Genomic DNA, 25,130 nt, shown 5'->3' on the forward strand with positions numbered 1-25,130 from the left:
TATTAATATATTAGAACTTCTAATATATTAATATAAATCACTAGTATCCTTTTTCCTCATCTTGTCAATCCAATTTTCCCGATGCCATGCAACCCAAATGGACCATGCCGGGTCGGGTCAAGTCTTACCAATTACAGTTATGGACTTAGACATTAATCCAACTAGAAGAAAGTAAAGGAAGTGGGGGAATCCAAAAACATGAAAGAAGACACTGGGTACGAGACTGAGAATGAGGAAAGTGTTACTAATTTTGAAGAGAGTGATCATGAAGAAGAACCCGACAACATCATAGCCAAAATTTCCGACCTCTCAATGGAAGCATACAAAAAGGGGATTCAAGACTACACCTGTTCGGGGCTTGTGCCACCCGCCATACCAGCCACTGCCATGTTTGAACTTAAGGGGCACATCCTTACTGATGGGTTTTTTTGATCATATGAACATTCCTATGTGCACATACAAACCCTAATGCTTGGATCTGGGTTTCTCTAATTAAACATGCATTGAATCCAAGACTTCTAATGGCTAATTAGGTATAAGAACAATACAAAACCAGAGTTAGAAGCTTACCTTGAAACACTTGTTTGATCTTCTTGTTCTTGGAGCTTTAGAGTCACAATTGTCACTCCTCTAAAGGCTTACAAACACCAACTAGCAAAGAGGATGATTTGAGAGAGAGGAGAGAGGAGGAAATCGGCCAGGGTTTCCTTGCTGTAGAGTAGGTGCCGATTTCCCTATCCTAAGGGGTCTATTTATACTTGTAAGGCTCCTAGGGTTTCACCCTTAAACCCTAATTGGATAACATAGACTCTAAGAAATCCTAATCCTTTCCTTAGATATGCCTTGGATGATTTTGAGGCTATCCTTAGCCCTAGAAATCGTCCACCCTCTATCCTATAAGGATTTACAGCCCAAAGTGTAACTATCAAACAATTGACAGTTTATACCCTCTTATTTAATTAATCTCTTTAAGTCACCAAATTAATACTAATTAATCTATGACTTATATTAATCAAATAACAATATTATTATTCCTTATATTATACTCATAATATATTAATAATATCTATTCTCTCATAATAAATCATCCTGTCAAGTTGCTATGGTGAAGGCAACCCAAAAGGACCATGCACAATCGGGTCAAATACTTGCCTAATATAGTTGCAACCTTAGACACTATTCCAACACTTACCGCATTAAAGGAGATTCCTTTCACTGGAAAGGATTATGAAGATGCATACAAGCATCTTGATGAAGTTAACGACATCGCCGACTACTTCAACATTCCAAATGTTCCTAAAGAGACGGGGTTATTGAGGGTGGTCCCTGTTACTTTTAAAGGGGTTGTAAAAGATTGGCTAAAAGCACTACAGTGGGAGAGATTACTACATGGGCTACGATGCTTGAGGAGTTTCTGGAATAATTTTTCCCACCATCTATAAATTTCTAAACTCAAGAAGGCCATTGCTAATTTTGAGCAACAAGCGGGAGAGTCTTTATTCGAAGCATGGGAGCGCTACAAAGGTCTACTAAGGAATTTCCCACAAAATGAACTCAATGTGCAACAAGAAGTTTCAACCTTCTATGATGGAGTAAATGTCACCACTAGAAAATTACTTGACTCTTAAGGCCCATTAACGAAGAAAAATCCGGCTAAAGTTAAAAGACTCATTGAAGAATTCTCTAAGCACTATAGAGAATATCATAATCCAAGACATGACTCAACTCGAGGGGTGGTGAACTCTGTAAATGATAGCATGGCAGCTGTGATGGTTAAATTGGAGAATATGGAGCGAAGGATGACTAAGATGGACCAATCCATCCATGCCATTAGATTGGGTTTAAAAATTGTAACGGGCCTCACCTTACAAAGGATTGCGATCTTGACGAGAATGGGAACCGAAAGGCGCAAGTATGTTACTCGAGTGGCGATAAATACGATGAAGATTGGTGAAAACCAAAGAGAGAATGGATACCTTATGATGAGTACAAAAAGGCTAAGGAGGAGAAATATAAAATGAAGACAAGAGGTTTCTTCCAAAAAGAGGAACCAGTGCAAGAGAAAAAGCTAGACTTTGAGGATATGCTCACAAGACTTGCAGTGGCGTCCGAGAAACGACACAATGAAACCGATGTTGCTATAAGAGAACAATAACTCATGATGAAAGAGCAACAAGCGTTATTGTGAAACCAGCAAGCCTCCATTCTTAATATTGAAAAACAATTAGGCCAACTTACACAACAAGTCAACCAAAGAGCAATGGGTGAACCTCCAAGTAATCCCAAAAAGAACCCGAGAATTGCACATGTGAATGTGATAACAACAAGCTCTAAAAATAGTTTTTATCCTCTGAAGCCAATCTAGGCAGTTGAAGCAAAAGTGGAGCTTGAAGATGAAGAAAAAAGTCCAAAATTGCGAACTGTGACATTCACTCGACGAGTACATAACATGAACTCGACGAGTACATAACATGAACTCGACGAGTCCGCAGTCTTCCAGCAAAAATACTCCTTATTTAAAGCCATATCAGCCACAATTACCATTCCCAGGTCGAGCCATTCAAAATAAGAAGATACAAGAGTGTAAGAAGATCATAGATCATCTAAGGGCACTTTAAGTGAACAACCCATTTGTTGAAACACTCCTTCACACACCATACTATGCATCCTTGCTTAAAGAGCTCCTCACAAATACAAAGAACATGGAAGAAGTGTTAGAAATAGTGTTGGATGAACTACCAGAAAGGATGGGTGATCCAGGAAGCATCACTATGCCTTGCCAATTTGGGAATTTGGTTACTACTCGGGAATTAGCTGATTTGGGGGCTAGTATCAATATTATGACCTACTCTTCCTTCAAAAGTAGCACCTTCCAAAACTTAAACCTATCAACATGACCATCCATCTAGCCGATAAAATGATAATCCATTTGATAGGAGTATGTGAAGACCTTCTAATCAAGGTGGATAAGTTGGTGTTCCCTGCTGATTTCGTAGTTTTGGATATGGAAGAAGACCCCAAGATTCCCATTATCCTTGGAAGACCATTCTTGAACACAGCATGTGTTGTAGTTGATATGCTGGAATCAACACTTACACTTAGGGTGGGAGATGATTCAGTTATATTTTTCACTAATCAAGAAAAGGAGCATAAAAACTCGATTGAAGATAAGACTTCATCAATGGAATTGAGTGATGAATTGCTAGAGAAAGAGTTAACACTTTTGGAAGAAGATAATTCAAACCAATATTCTTTAGATGAAGAGTTTGATGCTCAAGGTGATTTATGGGAATTGGAATGGTTACTTCAAGGAGTTCAGGACAACATTGAAGAAATAACCTCAACACTTGATGAAAAGAATTTGAAAAATGAGGAAGAAATTTAAGTTGATGAGTATAAGGATGAAAAGAATGCTAAGGTTTTGGAAATTGGAGAACATAGCTTTTCTACTAGATTAAACCCGATATATCAAGAAGATAAAGGGGATAAGTTAACCACAAGAACAAAGCATTGCGCTTCAGTTTCTACCAATTTTGAAGTATTTACATTTAAACCACCGGATTCTCAAGCATAAGAAGAAAGTGAGGAAGAAGTAGTCACCTTGAGTGGTGATGAGATGATGATTGAAAAGGCAATCAAGATAGATAAAGGAGGAATGGACATAATGGGGCACATGGTAGAAGAAACGAAGAAGAAATGTGATAAGGGGATAAAGCGTAAATTTGAAGGAAATGATACCAAAAGAAGAAAGGAGGAGTTGAAGAAGGTGTATAAAAGAAAAATCCATGCTTATAAAACAAAGTATAAAGCACAAAGGATTAAGTAAGAATTCCTGATGGATGAAGTCGCTGAAACGTAGAGCAGGAAGGAGTCCAACTAACGACTCCTAAAAAAGAAGCGCTTTCGGGAGGCAACCCGATCTTATAGTTTGCTTTCTTTTTGCTTTTTTTTTCATTTTATTTTGCCGTCTTTTATTAGTTTTTCTTAGGATTTATCTATCTTAATCTTCTTCTTTGTTTAAAATGATTGCTTAAGGGCAAGTGAAGCTTAACTATGGGGTATGGTGGCATAATTTAAAGAATACAAAAAAAATGGTAAATATTTTTTACACATATTCAAAAACTTGACGAGTAGATATCCTTACTCGGTGAATCCATTTGAAAAATTGCGACATTTCAACAAAATCATGCAGCTACTCGGCAAGTCCACGTTTTAATCAGAATAATAAAAATATTTTTTTTTACAATTTGTGAAATTAGGGTTTTTACCCTATTTGGTAAATTTGAGTCTCATTCACAGCCACCATAACACTCGAAGAGCAAATCACCTCTCAAGCATCCACCTTCAATTTCTTGTGATTTCTTCAAATTTCCATCAAAAGGTAAGATCTTTTACTTTTAATCTTGTTATAGTTCCGAGCTTTGGTGGCATAATGCCCTAATTTGTGGAAATCCCGATTTTAGACTTGACTTGGGTTTCTACGGTTTTGATTTTGGATGAATTAGGTTGTTATAGTTAAAATTTCTTATGGATTAATGTTTGATAGACATACCTCACCAAACCCCTGAAACATATTTGGATTTTTGATGGGTTATTTGATCCAAATCAGAAATGAAAATCAAGGTGAACTGTTCATGCTACTTGGTGAGTCGGTTCGTGGACTCGACAAGTCCATGTTGCAGTGACACATAATTTTTAGAATTTTTAATCTTTTTATGTTTTGTTTGTGTGTTTTGAGTTTGGTTTTGCAGAAAAAAATGTCAAGCAGGGGCCAAAGCTCTCGTGGAAGCAGACATGGGGATATCCCGTGGTTGAGTTTTCCTCAAATCACATCCAAATCATCACTAGTCCGATCCAAGAAGAAATTGTAGATATCGATGAGGAAAGAGATTTATGTGCCAAATGAGATTGATTGGCATTGGATTGGTTAGGCTGGATTGGAGGAGGAATTGACCACATACTTGGTCAAGACCTTTATGCATAATGGGGTGACGGTTACATGTGATGGGTGGATCCAACTTTTCAGAATCTGGGAACCAGATACCAAGAGTTGTGCTGGGAATTTTTCTCAACCGTATCGTTCCGAGGTGATAGCGAGTAGTACAATCCCAGTGTTCTTATTTTCTGTCTTGCTGGGGAAATTTGCCGATGTGGTGTAGCCGAGCTTGGTTGGAGGCTAGGAATTTATGATCAATCAGTGGTAATGTCTGACGCTTTTGGGGTATTTTTGGAGAACTGCCATAGAGATCTACCAGAGGGAGTGGTTGCTTCTGCTTGGTGGAACACTATTGCTAACCGGGTTTATATACCATCTTCTGCTCAAGAAGGGAGTATCCGTTCTCCCATTCACCGTTTGATCTACCGCCTTGTCGCAAGCACCATCTGCATGCGTAAGGATAATGACAAGGTTCCGACCCTTGACATTTTCTATTTGTGGAGCATTATCACTCCCGACACGTTTTGCAACCTTCCCTATTGCTTGGCTAGATACTTATGGGAAGGGGTGGTTAAGAAAATGATCACTTCTAAGATTAATGGTGGAATGTTCATAACTCTACTGGCGACGACGTTTGGAATATTGGAGCAAGGGTTCGGTAACTATTTTATGATGGTACCCACACCTAGTGATGATGCGGTATTAGCACCTGAGGAACCGGGTCGGTGGGTCCGACCAAGGCATGAGCTGGTCCGAGAAGATCTACCGGTAATTCCGGTGGATGATGAACTACCAATGGACTGGTACAATCTGGAATTGAGGAGGTACCAAGATGATCTTGGTTGGAGCATGAATTATCATAATGAGTCATTTGTTTATTTGTTTAATCAAATGAATATTGCACTAAGACCCGGGCCCGAGTACCCTTATGTGCGAAGTTGGGATGAGCGGATACGTCAACGCCAAAGTGGAGCAGGAAGAAGTGGTGGTGGTATTGATGAGGAGAAAGATGAAGATTGATTTATCCTTTTTTTATTTTGATTGTGTGGTTGCTTTGAAACAATTTTTATTTTATTTTGTTTGATTTATTTTGTTTGTTTGGGTTGTTTTGAACATTTCGTAATTTTTAGGTTTGGTTGATTTTCCTTTTTATTAGATATGTTTGCCTTTGGTCTTTTCAGAATTTGGATAACAGAGTGAAATGAAAGAGTATTGAGCGTAAGAGAATATAGTGTAAAGAATTGAGTCTAGACGAAAGAATAGAAGTTTTCGAGTTCAAGGTTGAGTCCGGTAATGAAGAGAGTTATAGAGTATTTATTTACAAAAGAGAAATAAGGGAAAGTATTAGTTTATGTTACCATCATAGATCAGAAATGGATCTGGGCAGAATACAAATTTTTCCACACAACAGTCTACTCGTCTAGTGCATCTTATGGGCTCGACGAGTCCATGTGAAATTTCACGACTTCTCTGTCATTCATGCCACAAATCGGTGAGTTAGCATATCTACTCGACGAGTCACTCGTTAATTCTATTTTCAAGATCACAATTTGATACAGGCATTGGATGTATTCTTTGAAGATCATTTTCCGAGCATTTTCAAGAAGTTTTCCGACATATTTGGAGTTGTACCATACGTGATGAATGACACCCAAGACATGGATGAGTTGTTCCCATGTCTAAATTCAATTGAAGATGGAGCTAAAAGAAGAAGATCAACTTCGCAACTACTATCCCAGGGGTGTTTGTTCCAATTCTCTTTTTATTTTATTATTCTTTATCATGCATAATATGCAATGGGGACATTGGATAAATTAAGTGTGGGGAAGAGGGTTGGTCACATTAGTTGAAATTTTAGTTAAATTTCAAAAATCTTGAAAATTTAAGTTAATTTTGAAATTTTTGCATTAAATTTGCTAGGGTTAAATTAGAAATTTTTTGTAAAAGCAATTAGGAATCATGCTAGTACTGTGTTTGATGATTTCATGAGGACCCAAATGTTTAGTTGAGCGTATACACGTGATAATGCATTTGTGGCCCCCTTTATTCTAGTGAAATAATTGGACAAAAACACAACCTCACTTAGTTTGAGGGATGCAATATGTTTAGCATCATGTACTTGAAATGTATCCAGGAAAACTATTATCTTTAACCAATAAAGATTGAATTTAGGCACCCTTTCTTATGCATGTAGATTTTGAGTGAAAAAAAAGTGAGTTACATGTGAAAAAAAAGAGAGAATTACAAGAAAAGTTGTAAGAACTTTGGAGTAGTCAAAGTGAAGATCAAAAGATCAAAATTCTAAAGAAGTTCAAAAATTGAAGATACCAAAAATCAAAGAAAAGGTGGTGAATTTAAGGAAATCAAGATCAAATTATCAAAGAAGTGAAGAATTCCAAAGAGCTCCACAGTGGTATCGGGAAAAGTTGTAATTTTGTAGATTATGTATGCTTGGGTTGCTTAACCAAAAATACCTTGAGGTTAGGAAGTTTTTTGCGGATGGATGGTTAACCAAAAATACCTTGAGGTTAGGAAGTTTTGTAGATTATGTATGCTTGGGTTGCTTAACCAAAAAGCCGTGAAATTGGGTATGTCACAGAGCATATCTCCTAATATTTAGGGTTACAGTAATTATCGCATATGGTATTCAAAATACGAAATCAGACAAAATCAATACCAGATAATTACCATAAATCAGATTAGGTAGATAATTACCGAAAAACAGAAAAATCATTTCTCCCGTCATGACAGAAGCACTTTCATGTCATGATAATAAGTTTTACTAGTTCATCTCATGTGCAATCAATGTTTGACAAGCCAAATCTTTGATACTGCTGATGGTATTTATAGAAAACGGAACATGCACAATGCGGAAAACAATTAACAATTAATAGGGTACATGTATCCTATAAATGGTCTATGTCATACACCTTGAATGCAACATACAATGAACAACTAAACCTAGAGTAACCCTAATACATTTCGAAAAACACAAAGTATAGGGTTACATACCTTTTAATTTTTTATTGCAAACAGATCACATCAATCCTTTTAATTGCTGAACTTGGGAAGCCTAGCACTAAAGAGATGATGCCTCTAACAGTTTGCACCCAAACCCTAGTAACAAGCACACACGAGAAAATAGGAGAGTGGATCATAAGTTCGACTCTTCTAATTATAGGTAGGAGTGGATGAAAATTAAGAACCCAATGGGTCCTTTTATAACTGATAGGATAACCTTGAAAACACTAAACTAGAATAAAATAATAATATACTTAATCCATTTCTAGTTTCCTTATATCAGGGAGTCTTCTAGAATGCCCCATAAGGGCACTCCAAAACCATCCACAAGAAAAGGTTATGGAACCCTTCCCTTGTTCAACGTTTGAACATTGTTAGCTACACTCTTTTCACCTTAATTAATTCTAATTAATCCCAAAATTAATTCCAAATAAGTTTTCATTAATTCTAAATTAATAATTACAATATCCAGTTAATATATTAATCATATAATATATTAATAAATCATTTGTTTCAATTTCCATTTAGTTTATTATTCACATAATAAACTCACAAATTATCCTTTTTCTCCAAAATTTGATCCTTCTCAATTGCTAGTTCTGGGGGCAACCTAAAAATGACTTTGCTTCTAATTCAAGAATATACCAATTTAGTTATTGGTTTAGAAACCATAATCTAACACAATACTCATTATATGAAGATAAACGCATGGTTATAGGAGTTATAACCTTATAAATGATTATGTATGTATGATTAGGTGTTAGACGTATTGTGTAAATACCGATATATATTAGTTGTAGATAGACTGTAAATGGTATGATTAGATGTAGGTGGTATTATATTGAACACCTACAAGAAGTTAGATGGAGATAGATTATGATTATGTGTTTATAATCATGTAAATGAGTATGTATGTATATTTACAATATGTATATGTAGCTGAAGATAGATTAAGTATGTGTAGTTAAGAATAGAGTAAGTATGCATGGTCAAAGATAGATTATGTATGTGTACATAAAGATTGGTATGAATGTGTGGTTAAGATAGAGTATGTATGTGGGGTTAGTGTAACATCCTAAAAATTATGGACCAAAAATTTCATTTTTAATTAAGTGAATTGCAAAACGTTAATAACAAAATATCATTCGACCATAGCATTTAATAAAACATGTCTCGCGTTTGTAAACCAGAACGTAAATCATAATAATATCATAGTACAAATCCCAGAATGTATCATAGTGCGGAAAAACAAGAGCGTATGTGTGATATGCCACTACCGCTCCAACTCCTTCCCCTTGGTTGAAGAGGTACCTGAAACAAAAACTAAAAACCGTAAGCACGAAGCTTAGTGAGTTCCCCCATCCTACCGCATACCAAATAACCATATAACATACAAATATTGTCAGGCGTATATGGGTGCCCGACCTACCCCTTTGGTCCTCTCGACCAGATACTGACTAGCATATCTGGGTGCTGGTCTCCCCTTCGTTCCTTTCGACGGATACTAACTAGCATATCTGGGTGCTGGTCTCCCCTTCGGTACTTTCAACCGGATACTGACTAGCATATCTGGGCGCTAGTCTCCCCTTCGGTCCTTTCGACTGGATACTGGGCACTATTTCACCCCTACCACTACCACATAACACGTATCACATAATCTATTTAGCATGGTTGGGCATGACTGCCCCTTCGGCCCTATCGACCAGTAACCTGGGGACTATCTCCCCTACTATCGCTAGCACATAGCATCATACTGTACAGACACATAAACATAACGTAGGTAGTGGCAACCCTAGATGAATATCACAGAGAAAATCATCTAATCATACAATTCCTGCTAGTGGGCCGACATTGTGGCCTTCGACCCACCGCTAGTAGAAGGTAACTCACCTCGAAGTAGCTGCTGGAAGTCTGTTTGCTGAGCGCCTGACTGCTGAACCGGAACTTCCCAGCTACAATTTCCATAAAGACTAAGTCGAATACTGATAACTAATCTTAGGGTAAAATGACTATTTTACCCCCCCCCCCCCCCCCCCGGTCAATGTCAACTTCCTGGTTGACCGGACTCGCCGAGTTGGCTCGCCAACTCGCTGAGTCCCTTGCATCTGTTTTAGTTTTATACCCGTTCTACTCTTCGAGCTTAGCGAAGACTCAACATGTTCTTCTTCAATACACACATACTAAGTCCAAGTTCATCCGACTCGCCGATTTGAAGAACAACTCGTCGAGTCTAAGGCAATCTTCATCGGACTCGCCGAGTTGCTCATCCAACTCGCCGAGTCCACGGCTATCTTCATAGGACTTGCCGAGTTCATGCAGCAATTTTTCCATACAGACCTGATTTGATCCATGCAGTGGCTCCAAACCACGGATCTAGGCTTCTACGGCATGCTTATCACGTGAAGTTGCAAACTTTACGTGCATGCATAGCTTTAGGAGCTTCAAATGTCCAAACCAAGCTCTTAATGGGGTTTTAAGCTCAATAGGGACCTTAATCACAAATATGACTGAAACTTAACACTTCTAGAAGGTAATGAGAGTCCAGATCTGAAGTATAACCCAACCATAAGGTTTCTCTACAAGGATTTGGGGTTTTAGGGCTTAAAGGCAACAATTTAGGGACAAACAAGATCTAATAGATCAATAATCAAGATGGAAACTTTATTACCAGAATAGATGACCACAAACGAATGTGTTATGGATCTAAGTCCCCTTCCTTGACCTCTTCGACCTCTCCCTTCTTCCACTTGCTCCAAAGTGCACCAAAAGTCCCTTCACAAGGCAACAATTACTCAAACTTACCAATGGAAGCTAGGGTTTCTATAAGGAATGCTCTGAGGGTGATGGAGGTTGAGATGGGGCTATAAGGACGTTTAAATAGGGTGGAAACTCTAAGGATTAGGGTCTCCTCCTGATTGGCCTACTCGCCGAGTCCATACGTGGACTCGCCGAGTAGATCACTTAAAGCCCGCATCCAACTCGACATCTACTCGGCAAGTTAGGGCTACAACTCGCCGAGTAGCTCTTCCAAAAGAAACCTTTGATCAAAATAAATACATACCAGGAACGGGGCGTTACAGTTAGATATAGATGGTATTGTGTTAGATAACCATCATAGATTAGATGAATATAAAGTATAGACATATGGGTAGATGTTAAGGGTATTGTGTTAAATACCTATATGTTAGCGAATGAAGATTTAGATTAGGTACTTAATGATTTAAGTACTAGGGGGGTAATAGAAGATCTCTTAAGGAGAATATGAGATAGATTGAGATGATAAATGTGATGTGTAGTACTATGATGAGATCATAGCCGTCACACGAAAGATTATAAGGATATAGAAAGATGGTTCCTTCGGGAATGAGATAAATGATCCCATGAATGAGATAGATGATTTTTACAAGAATGTGATTATGATTCCTTTGGGAATTGTGATAGATGATTCCTTTAGGAATAAGATGATGATTCCTTCGAGAATATAGATAAATGATTCATGCGGGAATGAATTTATGTGTGGTTGGAGAAGATTGAGAGAGGTTCCATGAGTGGAAAAAGATAAGAAGTTTCTTTAGAGAAACTTGATGTAATTTGTGGGGGATAAAGTGTAGAGGATTCGTAACTGGTCATTGTAATCCACAAAGGAATCGATAAAAGAGATGTAGTCAAAAGATCCAAGTATGATCAAAGTGAGTGGACTTAGTCGGGAAGATTGTATACTTGTAGGTTAGAGTTATGTTCTCCCCTATATGATAGGTGTAGCTATCATAGATGATTAGACCGCATTGGTCTACATGAGAACATAGATGCAGAAGGCAAAAAGATTTGGGAGCAAATATGATGTGGGACGAAGAGAGAGAAGTAAGTGTATCATAGAATGAGAATGGAATATGAGGTGAGAGAGAATAGCATAAGAAGAGGTATAGATAAAGTAGAATAAGAAAAAATAGATGAAATGAGTAAGAGTAAGGAAAGAAAGAACAGAGTAGTAGAGTATGAATACATGAAAACATATTAAAATATAACTCACTAGACTTGTGGTGTGATGTTGTAGATTCTTTCATGTTTTTAAGGTTCATGTAGTAGTTGTTGTACAAGAGTAGGTAGGAGCAGAATGACTTGTACTAGAAGTCGTTTTTATTTTTAGTATCCCTTGTTGATTTACATTATGATTATGAATTTTATTGTAAACCCAATTTTATCCTAGGATGTAAAGTGTTTTTGAAGTTTTAGAATTCCACATTTTATAGAAAACTCTAATAATAACTAGATAGTTACATGAGAAAAATTTGGTTCGTTACATATTATGTACTGCAAAAATATCCGGTAGTGGGATTAGGTCTTCCAATAACCATTCGAGTGTAACGGTCAATTGAAAATGGGCTCAATATTGGAAGCAATAAATTAGATAATATGTTGACTTTGTAGATCAAACACATAACAACACTTATTATTAAGAATTAGCTTGTTTTTTATGATGCAAACCTGGAGGCTTCTTAGTAGGTTTCTCCAATATACCAAATGGCAAAAAGACCAATTCATTATGTTCCTCCAATATACCAACTACGAGGAGGACCTAGTAAGTATTTTCCTCAATTGTACCAAACATAACCATTTAATATGAATCCAAATGTTGTGTACAAAACAAAAGGAAAAGCTAGTGAATACTTACCTTCAGAGTGTGAGACAAAAAGGACTAGCTAGTTGCAAGCAAACATATAGAGCCAATGTATATGCACAACTATCTCTGTTGCCTATTGATTTTAATCTAAAACCACATAAGGAGCCATTGGGCGAAAATCAATAAAAATTGATGACTTATATTTTTTTTGATGATATAGATAGGAGAAACTAAACACTATTGGTTTATGGAATTCCTTCCCCTTGTTGCATTCTAAATTCGTATAAGAAACATCATTAACACTCAGACCAACACCTAATATCATAAATACATTGTTCATAAGAACAGAAGATTTGAGGATATCATTGGGATATAAATGTGATCAACATGTATTTGTGTGACATCCCCAATTTTACCATCAGAAAATACTAATTTATTTATGCTTATTTAATTCAGAGTATCATTTTCAAAGAATAATATTACATAATAAGTACCCAAAAACATGGTAATGGTATTGTCAAAACATTTCCGAAGAAATGTATTTTATTTATATTAAAAACGTTGGGATGTCATATTCGATACAATACATAATCATAAACGGAAATAATGTAGGCCTTGCAATCATTCGTTATTCTACTGGCCTATAATCCATAAATTTCTCCTCAGTCATCACAACTTTGCTCTCGTGCCACTACCTGTAATACAAGTTAGTGGGTTGGTAAGGCATGGGAGTCTGGTGAACATATAGGGTTATCAACCCAAAATAATTATATTCTTTTAATTATATATTTTCATCAAAAAATTCAACGTGCTTACCCATTCCCATTATCCTCATGCTCTTTCCCTAAAGTATCTAATTTTAAGGGACCTATCTTGAGGATCATCCTCAAGATAGACAATAATGCTCAGGGGATTCCTTAGCAGTATATGTCAATAAGGCAACCATTGGGGGATGGAGTACACCTGATGAACACTTAGTTCAAAAACACCTACAGGTTATGAGACTACTAGCATTCCACTAGACTATCTAGAATAGTCCCTAGTTGTCATCTATACTCCACTAGACAACAAGACGATCTTTAAAGTCAAGGACTCTCAACATATGTTTCATCTTTCATCTCTCATCATCTATACCATCTTTCATCTACCTTTTTCTACCCAATATATTTATAGGTATAAAATACATATACAGTTTAATCAAATATAATATGTAAAAATCGTTCATCTAGAAGAGATATGAGGAACACATATACATATAGCATGTAATTATCTTTAATACTTTATATTTATGTGTAAGATGAAATAGCTATGCATTCACTTGTTAAAGTGGATGACTAGAAAGTTGGACAATGCTTCGCTTCAGCACTTGGCTTTTCCTTTGATATTACCTAGGTTCAATTATCTTTAAGTCTTAGCTTATTATGTCTTTGACTAATTTATAGTCTAGATTTCTCAATAATCCCGATGTCTACTGATCTATAGTTGATAAGAGACAGTCATGTAGGATCATATTGAAGGTAGGTTCCTTTTGGTATGCAAAATATATTGTTGAAAATATCACTTTAAACAACTCACTAAATCTCGTCTATACACCATCCGCTTAAGTAGACCAATCAGTAATTTGACGTTGGAACCACTGAAAAATCTTATTTATAGATTCATAACAACGACTATAAATGTAAATATAAATTACACTAAAATAGAATAGAGTGTATATTAACTTACAAGATTCCCTAGACAAAAGTTTAGAAATTGCCTTGGCAGAGTTCCTACTCGACGACTACTAGTAGTCGAACACTCAAGGATCATAAGGCTTCATCGGGGTAGTAATTCTAAGGTCTTTGTGGGGTTAAAACCAGAAGAAATCGAGAGAGGATTGTATGGAGGGTGTGAGGAATGATCAGGAGTGACTGTCTATTTATAGGACTGAAGGGAATATTGCACATCACACCTAGACCAGATGCACGTGGTGCACTGGCCTGGTCGGCCCTCTCTAGAGCTGATATGTGTCTGATTTTGGATGGAGCCACGTTGCCCCTTCTAGAAGGTATGCTTGTCGCGCACATGCGCGTGACGAATTTCATATTCAAAATTACATAACTTCTACATATGGACTCTATTTTTGATGTACTTTGTATCCACACGTAGCTAACGATGAGATCTATAACTTTCATTTAGACTTTGCGGCTAGTTTTGACATTATTTATTCCACATAGGCATATTGTTAAAGCCCATATAAAATGCACAACTTTGTCATCCGACGTTCGTTTTCGACTGTCTTTATATCGTTGCACTCCTATCAATGAGGTGTTCAACTATCGTTTAGATTATTTTGGCTAAAAATCGACATATCTGAAATTCGATTTCTAGGGTGTATACTGTTACGCTGAATCTTAAAAAATACAACTTCCTCTAATGAAGTTATATTTAGACGTTCTCTATATGCACGCTCTCGGTTTAACTACTACTACGACTTTAGTTTAGATTACTAATGCTAAAAAGCGATCTATCTTCGATTCACCATTTATGATATTTGTAGTTGTATCGGATCGAACGCGAAACTTCAATGAATCATAACTTTTTTGTTATAAGTTGGATATAAGCATTCCTTTTATCTCCTGATTCTTTGTCACAACTACTTCAACTTTCTTCAGGAATATTCGTCCTAATTATTATTCTATTTAGACGTGTATTTTATTCCTATTTTATTATTTCGTTATAAGCATGTATACTACATATAACTACACATAGAATACATAAATTTTCCTTCATTGTATCAATTAGGTTATAATTGTTGATCCCAACTATTATATCATCTTATTCATTGCCTAGCGGAAAACGTGAGATTACAATTTGACATTAGAGTCATGAAATCTACGATAAATAGGTTTGAGGTTAAATGTCATGAAAAAGACTATTCTTGAAGGATTGTGTTATATTAGCTAAATACGTTTATTTGTTCCAAATTCGTATATTATAAAATAAACACGCATGCATTCAAATCCAAATACATCACAGCCAATATAAAAGTGAACAAAAAAGGGTTGGCCCATTTATTAAAGGATATAATGTCTAATAATAATAATAGGATATTCTGTGAGAGTGATATTATTTGGCATATGAATGTTTGATTAAAAGATGTCATGCCCTACACTCTAGATTGGTGTGCGAGTGTGAATCATTCAAACATTTGTAGGGATACCAGAAAAATCGTTTGCCCAACTTCCAATGTATTCTCGTAATCTAAAGAAAGCAAATGAAGGTATCATAACATACATTTAGATATATATAAAAAAAAATTTGGGTTATTGTTTGTTGAAGTTGGTTGTCATGTAAAATTTAAATTTATTATGTCATATACGTCATATGTATATCATGTTATTTATGTCTTAGGTTATAGCCTTTGTCGATTCTAATGTTTGTTACAAGTTTGCGAAGTGTACTCATTATAAATGTTGCCCACTTGAAAAAGGAGTACTCGGAAATGTTTTTCATAATGATAGTTATGGATGAGCATAACTAATTATTGCGTAACATCCTAATTTTAAGGTTGAAATAATTTGTTTAAATAATTTATTTTAAAAGTCTAAATACATAAAATATTTAATTGCAAATAAAATAGAGAATTTCAAGTTTAATTGAAAATATAGTTTAGGCTAAAGTAGAAATGTGAGAATTTTAGGCTAATAGTTTCAATTTAGAAAAACCAACTTTGACCTTGTTTTTTCATAGCTTGTTGAATATAATGTCAAGAATATGTTAGTTAGGGTAATTTGAGAAATATTATAAAATATTTTGTTGGTGGAAGCTTAGTTATGGTAAAAAGGAAACAATAGAGAATATGGGGTTTAAGTTGTTATACGATGAAAGTGGAAACATAACACTCACTTTTGTCTCTCGTTTTAACTAAATGACTTGTAGCTTGGGGAGGAAGAGATTGTGCTAATTTTCACCATTGAAGGTGATTGACAAAAAGTATCATATGTTTTTGAAGAAAAAGGAACTATAATCATCACTTAGAAACTACTACAAGGTATATTCCTCATGTATTCTTCATTTGTTCGAGTTAGGGGTTGGGGATTTTATTCAAATACAAAATCATAGTTAGTTTTGGTATTTTTGAAATTTGTTTCTAGTTATGTTCAGTTATTAGATCATAAGTTATTCATGACTTTCATTACTTGTTTCAAGCTTGATTTCAACTTCAGCTGTAGATTTTTGGGTTTTGAAACCCTAACAATGGTGTATTTGAGGTTTGATTCTTATATATGTAAATGATATATGAACTAAACAATGTTGAAATTTATACACATTGATCAAATGAAGTTTTCAAGGTAGCTTATAGCTTTAATTGAGTTATGAGTTGTGATTGCGACATGATCTAACTTTATAATTGTTTTAAACCCTAGTAATTTCCATCTAACATACAATATCCTTTGGATTCTTGTTTGAAGGTGGTCCAATGTTTTTTTGCAAACTAAAACTCATTTTAAAGTAGCTGTGATGCACATAAAACTTAACTTATTTTTGAAACATTAAATCACATAAATCATTAAGTTATAAATGAGTTAAGATGTATAAATATTTAAAACTAGTTATTAGATCTTATTACATCTATAGAGGTCATTGATAGTGTTTACGGATGGTTTGGGATCAATTGCATCAAAGTACAATACCCTAAGTGGTCAAAACTCATGATTTTTTTTACATTGATGGGCATTACATAATCATGTAATTATTCTAGGAAAATATTATATGGCATATGTAACCCACTACTTGTAATAGAAAAATGTAACTTTTGCTTGGCTGATCTATTTGATCTTAAACTACTTCCATTACTCCTCAAATGACTTAACTAGCTTGGGCGATTTGTTTGTTCTCAATGCACTTCCATTACTCTTCAAATGACTTAGCTAGCGTATCTAGAGTATAAAATTACTTCACATATGTTGACTAATATAAAATTACTTCACCATTTGATGACTTTATTACGAGTTTAATTTCACACTTAAGTTATAAGTATAAACTTATTACATAGGTTGACATTGAGCATCTAAACACCACTAGAGTTGAAAGTGAGGTGTTTTTTCTGAGACAAAATGTTTCACAACAAGGAATGAAGGCAATAGGGACGACACATCTCGTCACTAAAGCCCTAGAAAATCGTTTCTAAAGCCTTAAGGCACGACATGTCGTCACTAATACGTCATCCCTATCGTCGCGTAGCTATTGCTCATGAATCGTCTCTAAAGCCTTCAGGCACGACATGTCGTCACTAATACGTCATCCCTATTGTCACGTAGCTATTGCTCATGAATCGTCACTAATGTCAATGTCTCCCCTATTGGTGTTGCCCCTATTGATATATGTCGCCCTTATTAGTGTCCCCTCTATTTCTCATTAATTTTTTAATAAAAAAATTTTGACTGCAACATTACCTTATGACCAACTTGTTCATCTTTCATGGAGTTCGTCATTTTTCTATATCTATTCCTTAAAAAGGTTCAAGATTACAAAATATGGACCAAATAAAAGAAATAACAAACACAAAGTAAATAAAAGAAATTATCGACATCATGCTTACAATGTTTACATCTGTTTTATATCTAAAAAATCCACAAAAATTATTAACTTTAACATTACAAAAAATTCTATTATTTTAACTCTCTAACAATCCCTTTCTCTATAACTTTCTATCTCTCCATTTTATAAATTAAAATCCAGTGAAGGCGGTGCTAGAAGGTGGCTGATATCGATTAACGATGGAGATGTTATTTGATGATGGTTGATAGCGGAGAATGGTGGAAGATGGGTATAGTTGTGGGTTTTATGTTGGTGTTTGATGGTGGAAAATAATGGTAGATTATGAGGTGTTGCAAGAATAAGGTGGTTCTGGTGGTGGTGGATGGTGGCCAAGGTTGGTGGTAGTAGCGGTTGTAGTTAAGTTTGTAGAGAGAACTGAGAGAATAGGAGAGAGAGAGAGAGAGAGAGAGAGAGAGAGAGAGAGAGAGAGAGTAAGTATGGTGGTAGATGGTATCCAAGGTTGGCTTATCAAATCACGAGAACATAAGCTCGACCATTGGATTGTTTACAAGATGGAGGGTCCGAATTACACAAGAAGAGAGCACACGGATCATGAGCAATAGTGGCGACACTGTTAGTGATGACATGAGTATTAGAGGTGACATTTGCAAAGCATTAGCAACGATATGAAAAATATGGGGGGGATAATATCGCGGTCTTTTTTCGTCGGCATTAGTGACGACACCAAAAGGGGCAATAATAGGCATTAGTGACGAAATTCCTTGGTATCGCCACTAATGCCTGCGTCGTCTCTATTGGTATCATCACTAATGTCTTGATTTCTTGTAGTGTTTGCAGTCTGGGGATCACATATGTAGTCCTCTGCAGTAAAAGAGGTGGACTAAATATTCGCAGTCTAAAAGAAGAAGATTGTTTGCTTTTTAACATTTGCAGGATGCAAAAGTACACTAAAATCTAAATAAATTGATTTTCTTAAAAAACTTAAAATATTATTCAATACTTTTATGATTTTATTATAGATAATTAACAAATCCATATCAACTTTTATGTATTATTGTATAAAAAGTAAAAATAAAATGCTACAAATTAACGTATATATTAGATAAAAACCAAGAAGTTTTGATCGTAAGGTTATAGCTAAACATTGTAATTAAGGATTAAATAATTTGACAAATAAAAAAGATAGAAATAATATTCGATATTAAAATGAGAATTTCCAAAATTTTCATTTCACTTTTTCAATTAAATCAATTAAATATTGACCATAAATATTTTTCCAAAGAAATGATGATACTGCATTAAATAATATTTTAAAATTTAGCACAAAAAATATTATACAATATTAGGTTTTTTCATATCTATATAAAAAACTCCAACGACCATTAATGTATTTAAATTTTATTTATAAATTTTTCATAAAGACCATCTTTGTGTTGTCGAACCTCTATTCTTGAAATATTGTAACTTATTTTTCAAATTGTTTATTATAGATAAAGTTTGAATAAATCTAAGTTTAAAAGAAAAACAAAGATATATGTTTTTTTAAGGCTAGAAGATGTCTGAAGAGGTTAAAAGACTCTAGTCGATATCTGCGCCAAGAAGATGACACGCATACCTTTTTAGGCATGCAGTCTTCAAAAAAAAAACAAATAGTTTGCAAAGGTTAATGTTTGTTTGTGCGGAATTGAAAGGATTTAGTGAATCATACAAGAATCAAGAACACGAGGAGTAAATAATCATGTTTAAGCTCTATTATAATAGTAAGAATCAAGAACACGAGGTTTTTTCTTTCTCTCACTAAACTAACACTCACAAAATGGGTCTTACTTAATGGGAGTCATTCCCTTCTTAATTATAGAAAATACTTAACCCAATTACACATACAAGAGAGTAAGCCTACACTCCACATCCAAGGAGAACTTTCAACCTAACATTCTCACCCTCAAAGTTAGGATTGGATGTTCCGACTTCAGTTTCCAAATGAGCTCGCACGATCAAGACCAGCTACCCCTCGAAGTAACACCGGTCTTCAACTCCGTAAATGAATACCCGATACGCTTCGAATAACATTTCTTCATTCTCCCATTTTTCATAATCTACAAGTGATTATAAAACCCACAAAGGATGAAAAGCACTCGATGAATAAACTTTTCAAATCTCCCCCTCGATGTGTGCCAAAAATGCAACCGCGAAAAACTTGAATGAAAAACAATCACGAAAAGTCATGAAAAATTTTCAATTTTTGTGAAATTTTTTGACATTTAGGTGAAAGTTGCAAGAATTTCGAAAACTAGGTATAAAGTGCCAACTTTTGCAAATTCTGCTGGGACCCGTTATGCCAAAACAACTTCCAAATGCGAAAATTTATCCCAAATGCGAAACTAGGCATAAAGTGACAATTCACATAAACTGTAGGGACTGAACTTGAAAAATCTCCCATTTCTCACAAAATTACCCCAATTGGGTAATTTCTATCAATTCTTTAAAACTTCATGGATGTGAAAGGAAAATAGTTTGCTTCTTCTTCAAAAATGTCGAAATTAACCCTGGTTTCGAATATGGGTAGAAACTGACACTTCTTTGAAAGTCCATGGGTGCAAACAGAAAATGTTTTGTTTCTTCTCCAATTCACCAGATACAAACAAGCGATATCAAATCCTTAAGCATTCATCACAAGTCGAACAATCATACTAAATATATGCAACATACGTTCGAAATCGCAAGGCACTAGTCGAACCACTCCATTAGCATTCGATGTCGACTCAAAAAATAACCCATTCGACTTAACCCATTTGCATTCAATGTCGATTCAAAAATTAACACTAGAAGTCAAAGACTATATTGACCTCAAAGCAATTTCGATGCGAGCATACCAAATCACAATCGAAACCGGTGATCTTAGAACTTTTGATCCTTCATCATTCAATTCCAACTTATCCATATTCGAAATCCCAGTAGCTTTTGACCATTTGATTGGTTGACAACCCAAAATCGATAATCAAATCCTTCACCTGCGTTATCAGTTCTCGTCCATGAAAAACACGTTCGATGTGAAACTTTGCTTTGTTTGACCCCAACTTAAACAAGATGAAATGAATTCCTTAACCATTTGATTTGAAAATAGTATTCGTATCAGCTATTCTCAAACTCTTCAATCATTTGACCACTTGTAAACCAAATTCGACCATATGACTGTTTAACAACAAAAACTGAGATTCAATCATTTTCAAGCAAACTCGAAATCACAGTCTTCTCTTTCCCAAATCTCCCAAGTGTGAATGTAAACATCAATCGGAATTTGTTCCTTCGCACCAAAACCAAATTTGACTCGATTTCCTATCATCAAATCGTCCCATTCCCATCAAAGAGCACCAAGAGTTTAACATAACATCCAATGCCCAATAACACCTCTTCAAACTTCGATTCGCTACCAAACTCCTTTCTCATTCCAAGTTTTGAATCGACATCTAAATCAAATTTGACTTCCAATCAGTTACTTTCGTTCCCAAAACTCTAAATCGAATGTAACACCGACAGATTCGGGCTAGTCGATTTAGAAATAATAAGTGTTAAAAATGAATTTTTGATAGAATATTATTCAGGATAAATAATCATTAACCAAAGTTATAGTATTTATCACAAGGACTCCATACATAGAAAGAACGTTGAAATCTGACTTATAACGAAGAAGTTATGACCCGTCGAAGTTTTGCGATTAAACCGTCACGGTTCCGCGTAACGTAAAAAGTAAATTTTTGATGAAATACTTTTTAACCTTAGCAATCTAAACGAAATTCGTAATATGCGTTAAACCGAGAGTGTGCATATTGAGAACGTCCAAATATGACTTCGTTTGAGGAAGTTATGATTTTTTTAAGATTTTGCATAACAGTATACAACCCATAAATCGAATTTTAGATCGGTCAATTTTTTGCAAAAATGATCTAAATGGGAATTGAAGATCTCATTAATAGGAGTTCAAAAATAAAAAGAGAGTCGAAAACGGAGTCTGTATGTCGAAGTTATGAATTTTTTTAAGATTAGTTGTTTTAGCTGCGTCCCGCGCCACGTGTCAGCATGAGGCGAAGCCTTGGTGCCTATGCAAAGTCAGAACGCGAATGTAAATTTCACGACACAAATCTCCCCTGGACAGCCTATAAATAGAAGGCATAAATCACTTTTTTCCTCACACCTTTCTATCCAACTCTCTCTCAAACATCCCCCCTCCCCCCCCCCCCCCCTCGTGCCTCCCAAAGCCTCAAGGCTTTTCTTTAGCACCTCCTTGGTTTTAGTAGCGGTTCCCGAAGCTCTAGAAGGCTCCGAGAAGCAGAGATTTCAACTCAGAAGTTCTGCCCGTTGAGATCCCGGTTCCTCGCTATACCCCCCATTAGTGAGTTATGCTTACCATACTTTAAGTATAACTTGTGTTTAAGTTCATTATCGTTATATCCTATAAACAAGATTTATTAGTGGTTCCAAATTGTTATACTCATTGATATACTTACGGGGATGATGTCTAGGCTGTGATTTAGTGAGGTGTTTAAAGTGGGATTTACAAATAGTATACTTCGTATACCAAACGGACCCTATCTTCGATATGATCCTACTTGGTTGTACCTTACTTGATAGATCATGAAGTAGACTTTGAGTTAATGATGAATCTAGACTAATAATTAGTTGCAATAAATATTAGACTAAAATTTAGAGATAATAATACTAGGTTTCGTCAACGGAAAAGACAATTGTTAGAAGCGAAGCGCTGCCCTAATTTCGAGTCATCACTTTAATAAGTGAGCGCTTAGTTACTTTCATCTTACAAATAGATATAATATTAATGCATGCTATATGTGCTTATTATCTGTGTTCCCGATATCTATGATAGATGACCGATTTATACATGTTTTATGTGATTTACACTGTATATGTATTTTTCTACATATAAATATATTGGGTAAAGATGGGTAGATGAGTGATGAGAGATAGGTGATGATAGAAATGTGATGATAACTAAGTGATGACAGATATGTGATGTTGAGTACGTGATGCGAGATAAGAGATGATTATGAGATACCATAACCTTGACCTGCGATGTTGCGAAGTAGTTATCTACCAGAGTATAGATGGCTACCACTGACTAATCTAAACAAGTCATGTGGAAACACCGACAGGCTCATAAACTGTACATGATGAATTACGAGTTCAGGCGATGTAGTAACTACGTATTCATGTGATGATACTCTAACCCTTACAGGACACATATTAAGGGGAGGAAGGGAATCCCTGAATCAGTATTTTCTATGCGATGTATGCGTTGATCCTTAGGAACAAACATAGAAGGAAATGAGATGTAAGGCGATGAGAGGTAAATACAATGTAGGAGATGACCCTTCGGGTAAATCTTTAGGGAAGAATAAATAAAGAAAATGGGGATGAGTAATTAGGCTATTGTTTGACATTAAATATGTGAAGAAATGAATTAACTATATTATTGTGGGTTAAAAACCCTCTATACTCACCAGGTTTCCCAACCTGACTCACTCAGTTTATTACATCACAAGTAGCGGTACTAAAGATACATTCTGCTGAGGGATTGTAACAACCCGATATTTCAAGACAATGTAACTATCTGAAGTCAAGTATTGTAACATATTTTTGGAGATAATAAAAATATCGTAAAAATGAAATGTTCAAAAATCCCAATTTGGATGTACTAAGTGGTAGATATTGTAACAAGGTTTTCAAAAATATAAAGAACACTAAAATCCGAGTTATAACGAAGAAGTTATGACCAATCGAAGATCCGCAACAAAACCGGTAAAACACTGTTAAGCATAAAACACGAAATTTCAATAAAATGCTTTTTATCCTTAGGTATCTAAATGAAATTTGTAGATATCATTAGACCGTAAACATACATAAATAGAACGTCCAAATATGACTTCGTATGAGGAAGTTATGATTTTTCTAAGTTTCAGATATAACAGTAGACAACTAAAAACTCGAAATAGAAATCGAGCGACTGTTAGTCGGCGCAACCTAAACGAGAATCAAAGATCTTGACAATAGTAGTACAGCGGTAAAAAGACAGACAAAAACGGACGTCGAATGAAGAAGTTATGAATTTTTAACGGACTTTTCCTGTCCCGGCCTGTTAAAAATGTAATAATAAAAATAAATTCAAAATTAGCGGACGAAGTCTAAACAAGAGTTATAGAGTATATTCTCACCTACGCATGGATATAAATAACGTCAAAATTGGAACTTGTATGCGAGAGATATGAATTTCCGAAGCTCGAGACACGAAACCCCACACTATTAGAAACTCACGACGTGAACTAGTGATTGATTGGTGCCAGAGTCGGGCTAGCATACGTCGAGTCTACGTAAGGGATAAGATCGAACTCACTACGTGAGCCACTCCATGCTCACAACATGAACTCCAAAAATCCAACCTATAAATAGAAACCGAAGGTGTTGGGTTTAGGCTGCTCAATTCTACTCTCCTTTCTACTTTTACTTTGTGTTAAGCATCCCGAGACTACCCCGACGCCCCGGTTTCGTATCCAAGCTATAACGGAAGTTTGAAGCCCCGAGATTTCCGAGAAATCGTCTTCTTTCCGGTCGAAGTGCTGTCCAACCAAAGTATCATTTTCATCAAATCGTCACTTCTACCAAGTGAGTTCATACTGCTATCACTACACTTTCAAATACTTTTAAATGCTTTTAAACACTTTTAAGGGGGGGGGGGGGGGAATACAAGTAAACACACGGTTAAACTCGTGTGAAAACATCAATCTTTTGCTATACTTTTCATATTGTTGTTATAACTATCATACGAAAATGTTGGAATGCAAAACATCTTACAACACCACCTTACCCTCTCGGGATGAAATGTGTTTACAAATAATAACATGTTTTATTTATCTATTTGCATAACATACCACAACAAGGGTAGCCATTTCAACTATAACATTACGTATAGATAAGTAAATAAATATCGTTATTATG

At 35.5% G+C, this 25,130-nt stretch overlaps 1 non-coding gene across 1 annotated transcript; it reads right to left on the reverse strand.

The window, feature by feature from the left end:
- Positions 1-1,448: 1,448 nt before the first annotated feature.
- On the reverse strand, positions 1,449-1,555 carry LOC145013549 (small nucleolar RNA R71). The gene has a single exon (XR_013665101.1). It is a non-coding gene; the product is annotated as a small nucleolar RNA R71 (small nucleolar RNA).
- Positions 1,556-25,130: the final 23,575 nt, after the last annotated feature.

The sequence above is a fragment of the Lactuca saligna genome, chromosome 8, assembly GCF_052625555.1.
Source record: "Lactuca saligna cultivar CGN05327 chromosome 8, ASM5262555v1, whole genome shotgun sequence".
NCBI lineage: Eukaryota > Viridiplantae > Streptophyta > Magnoliopsida > Asterales > Asteraceae > Lactuca > Lactuca saligna.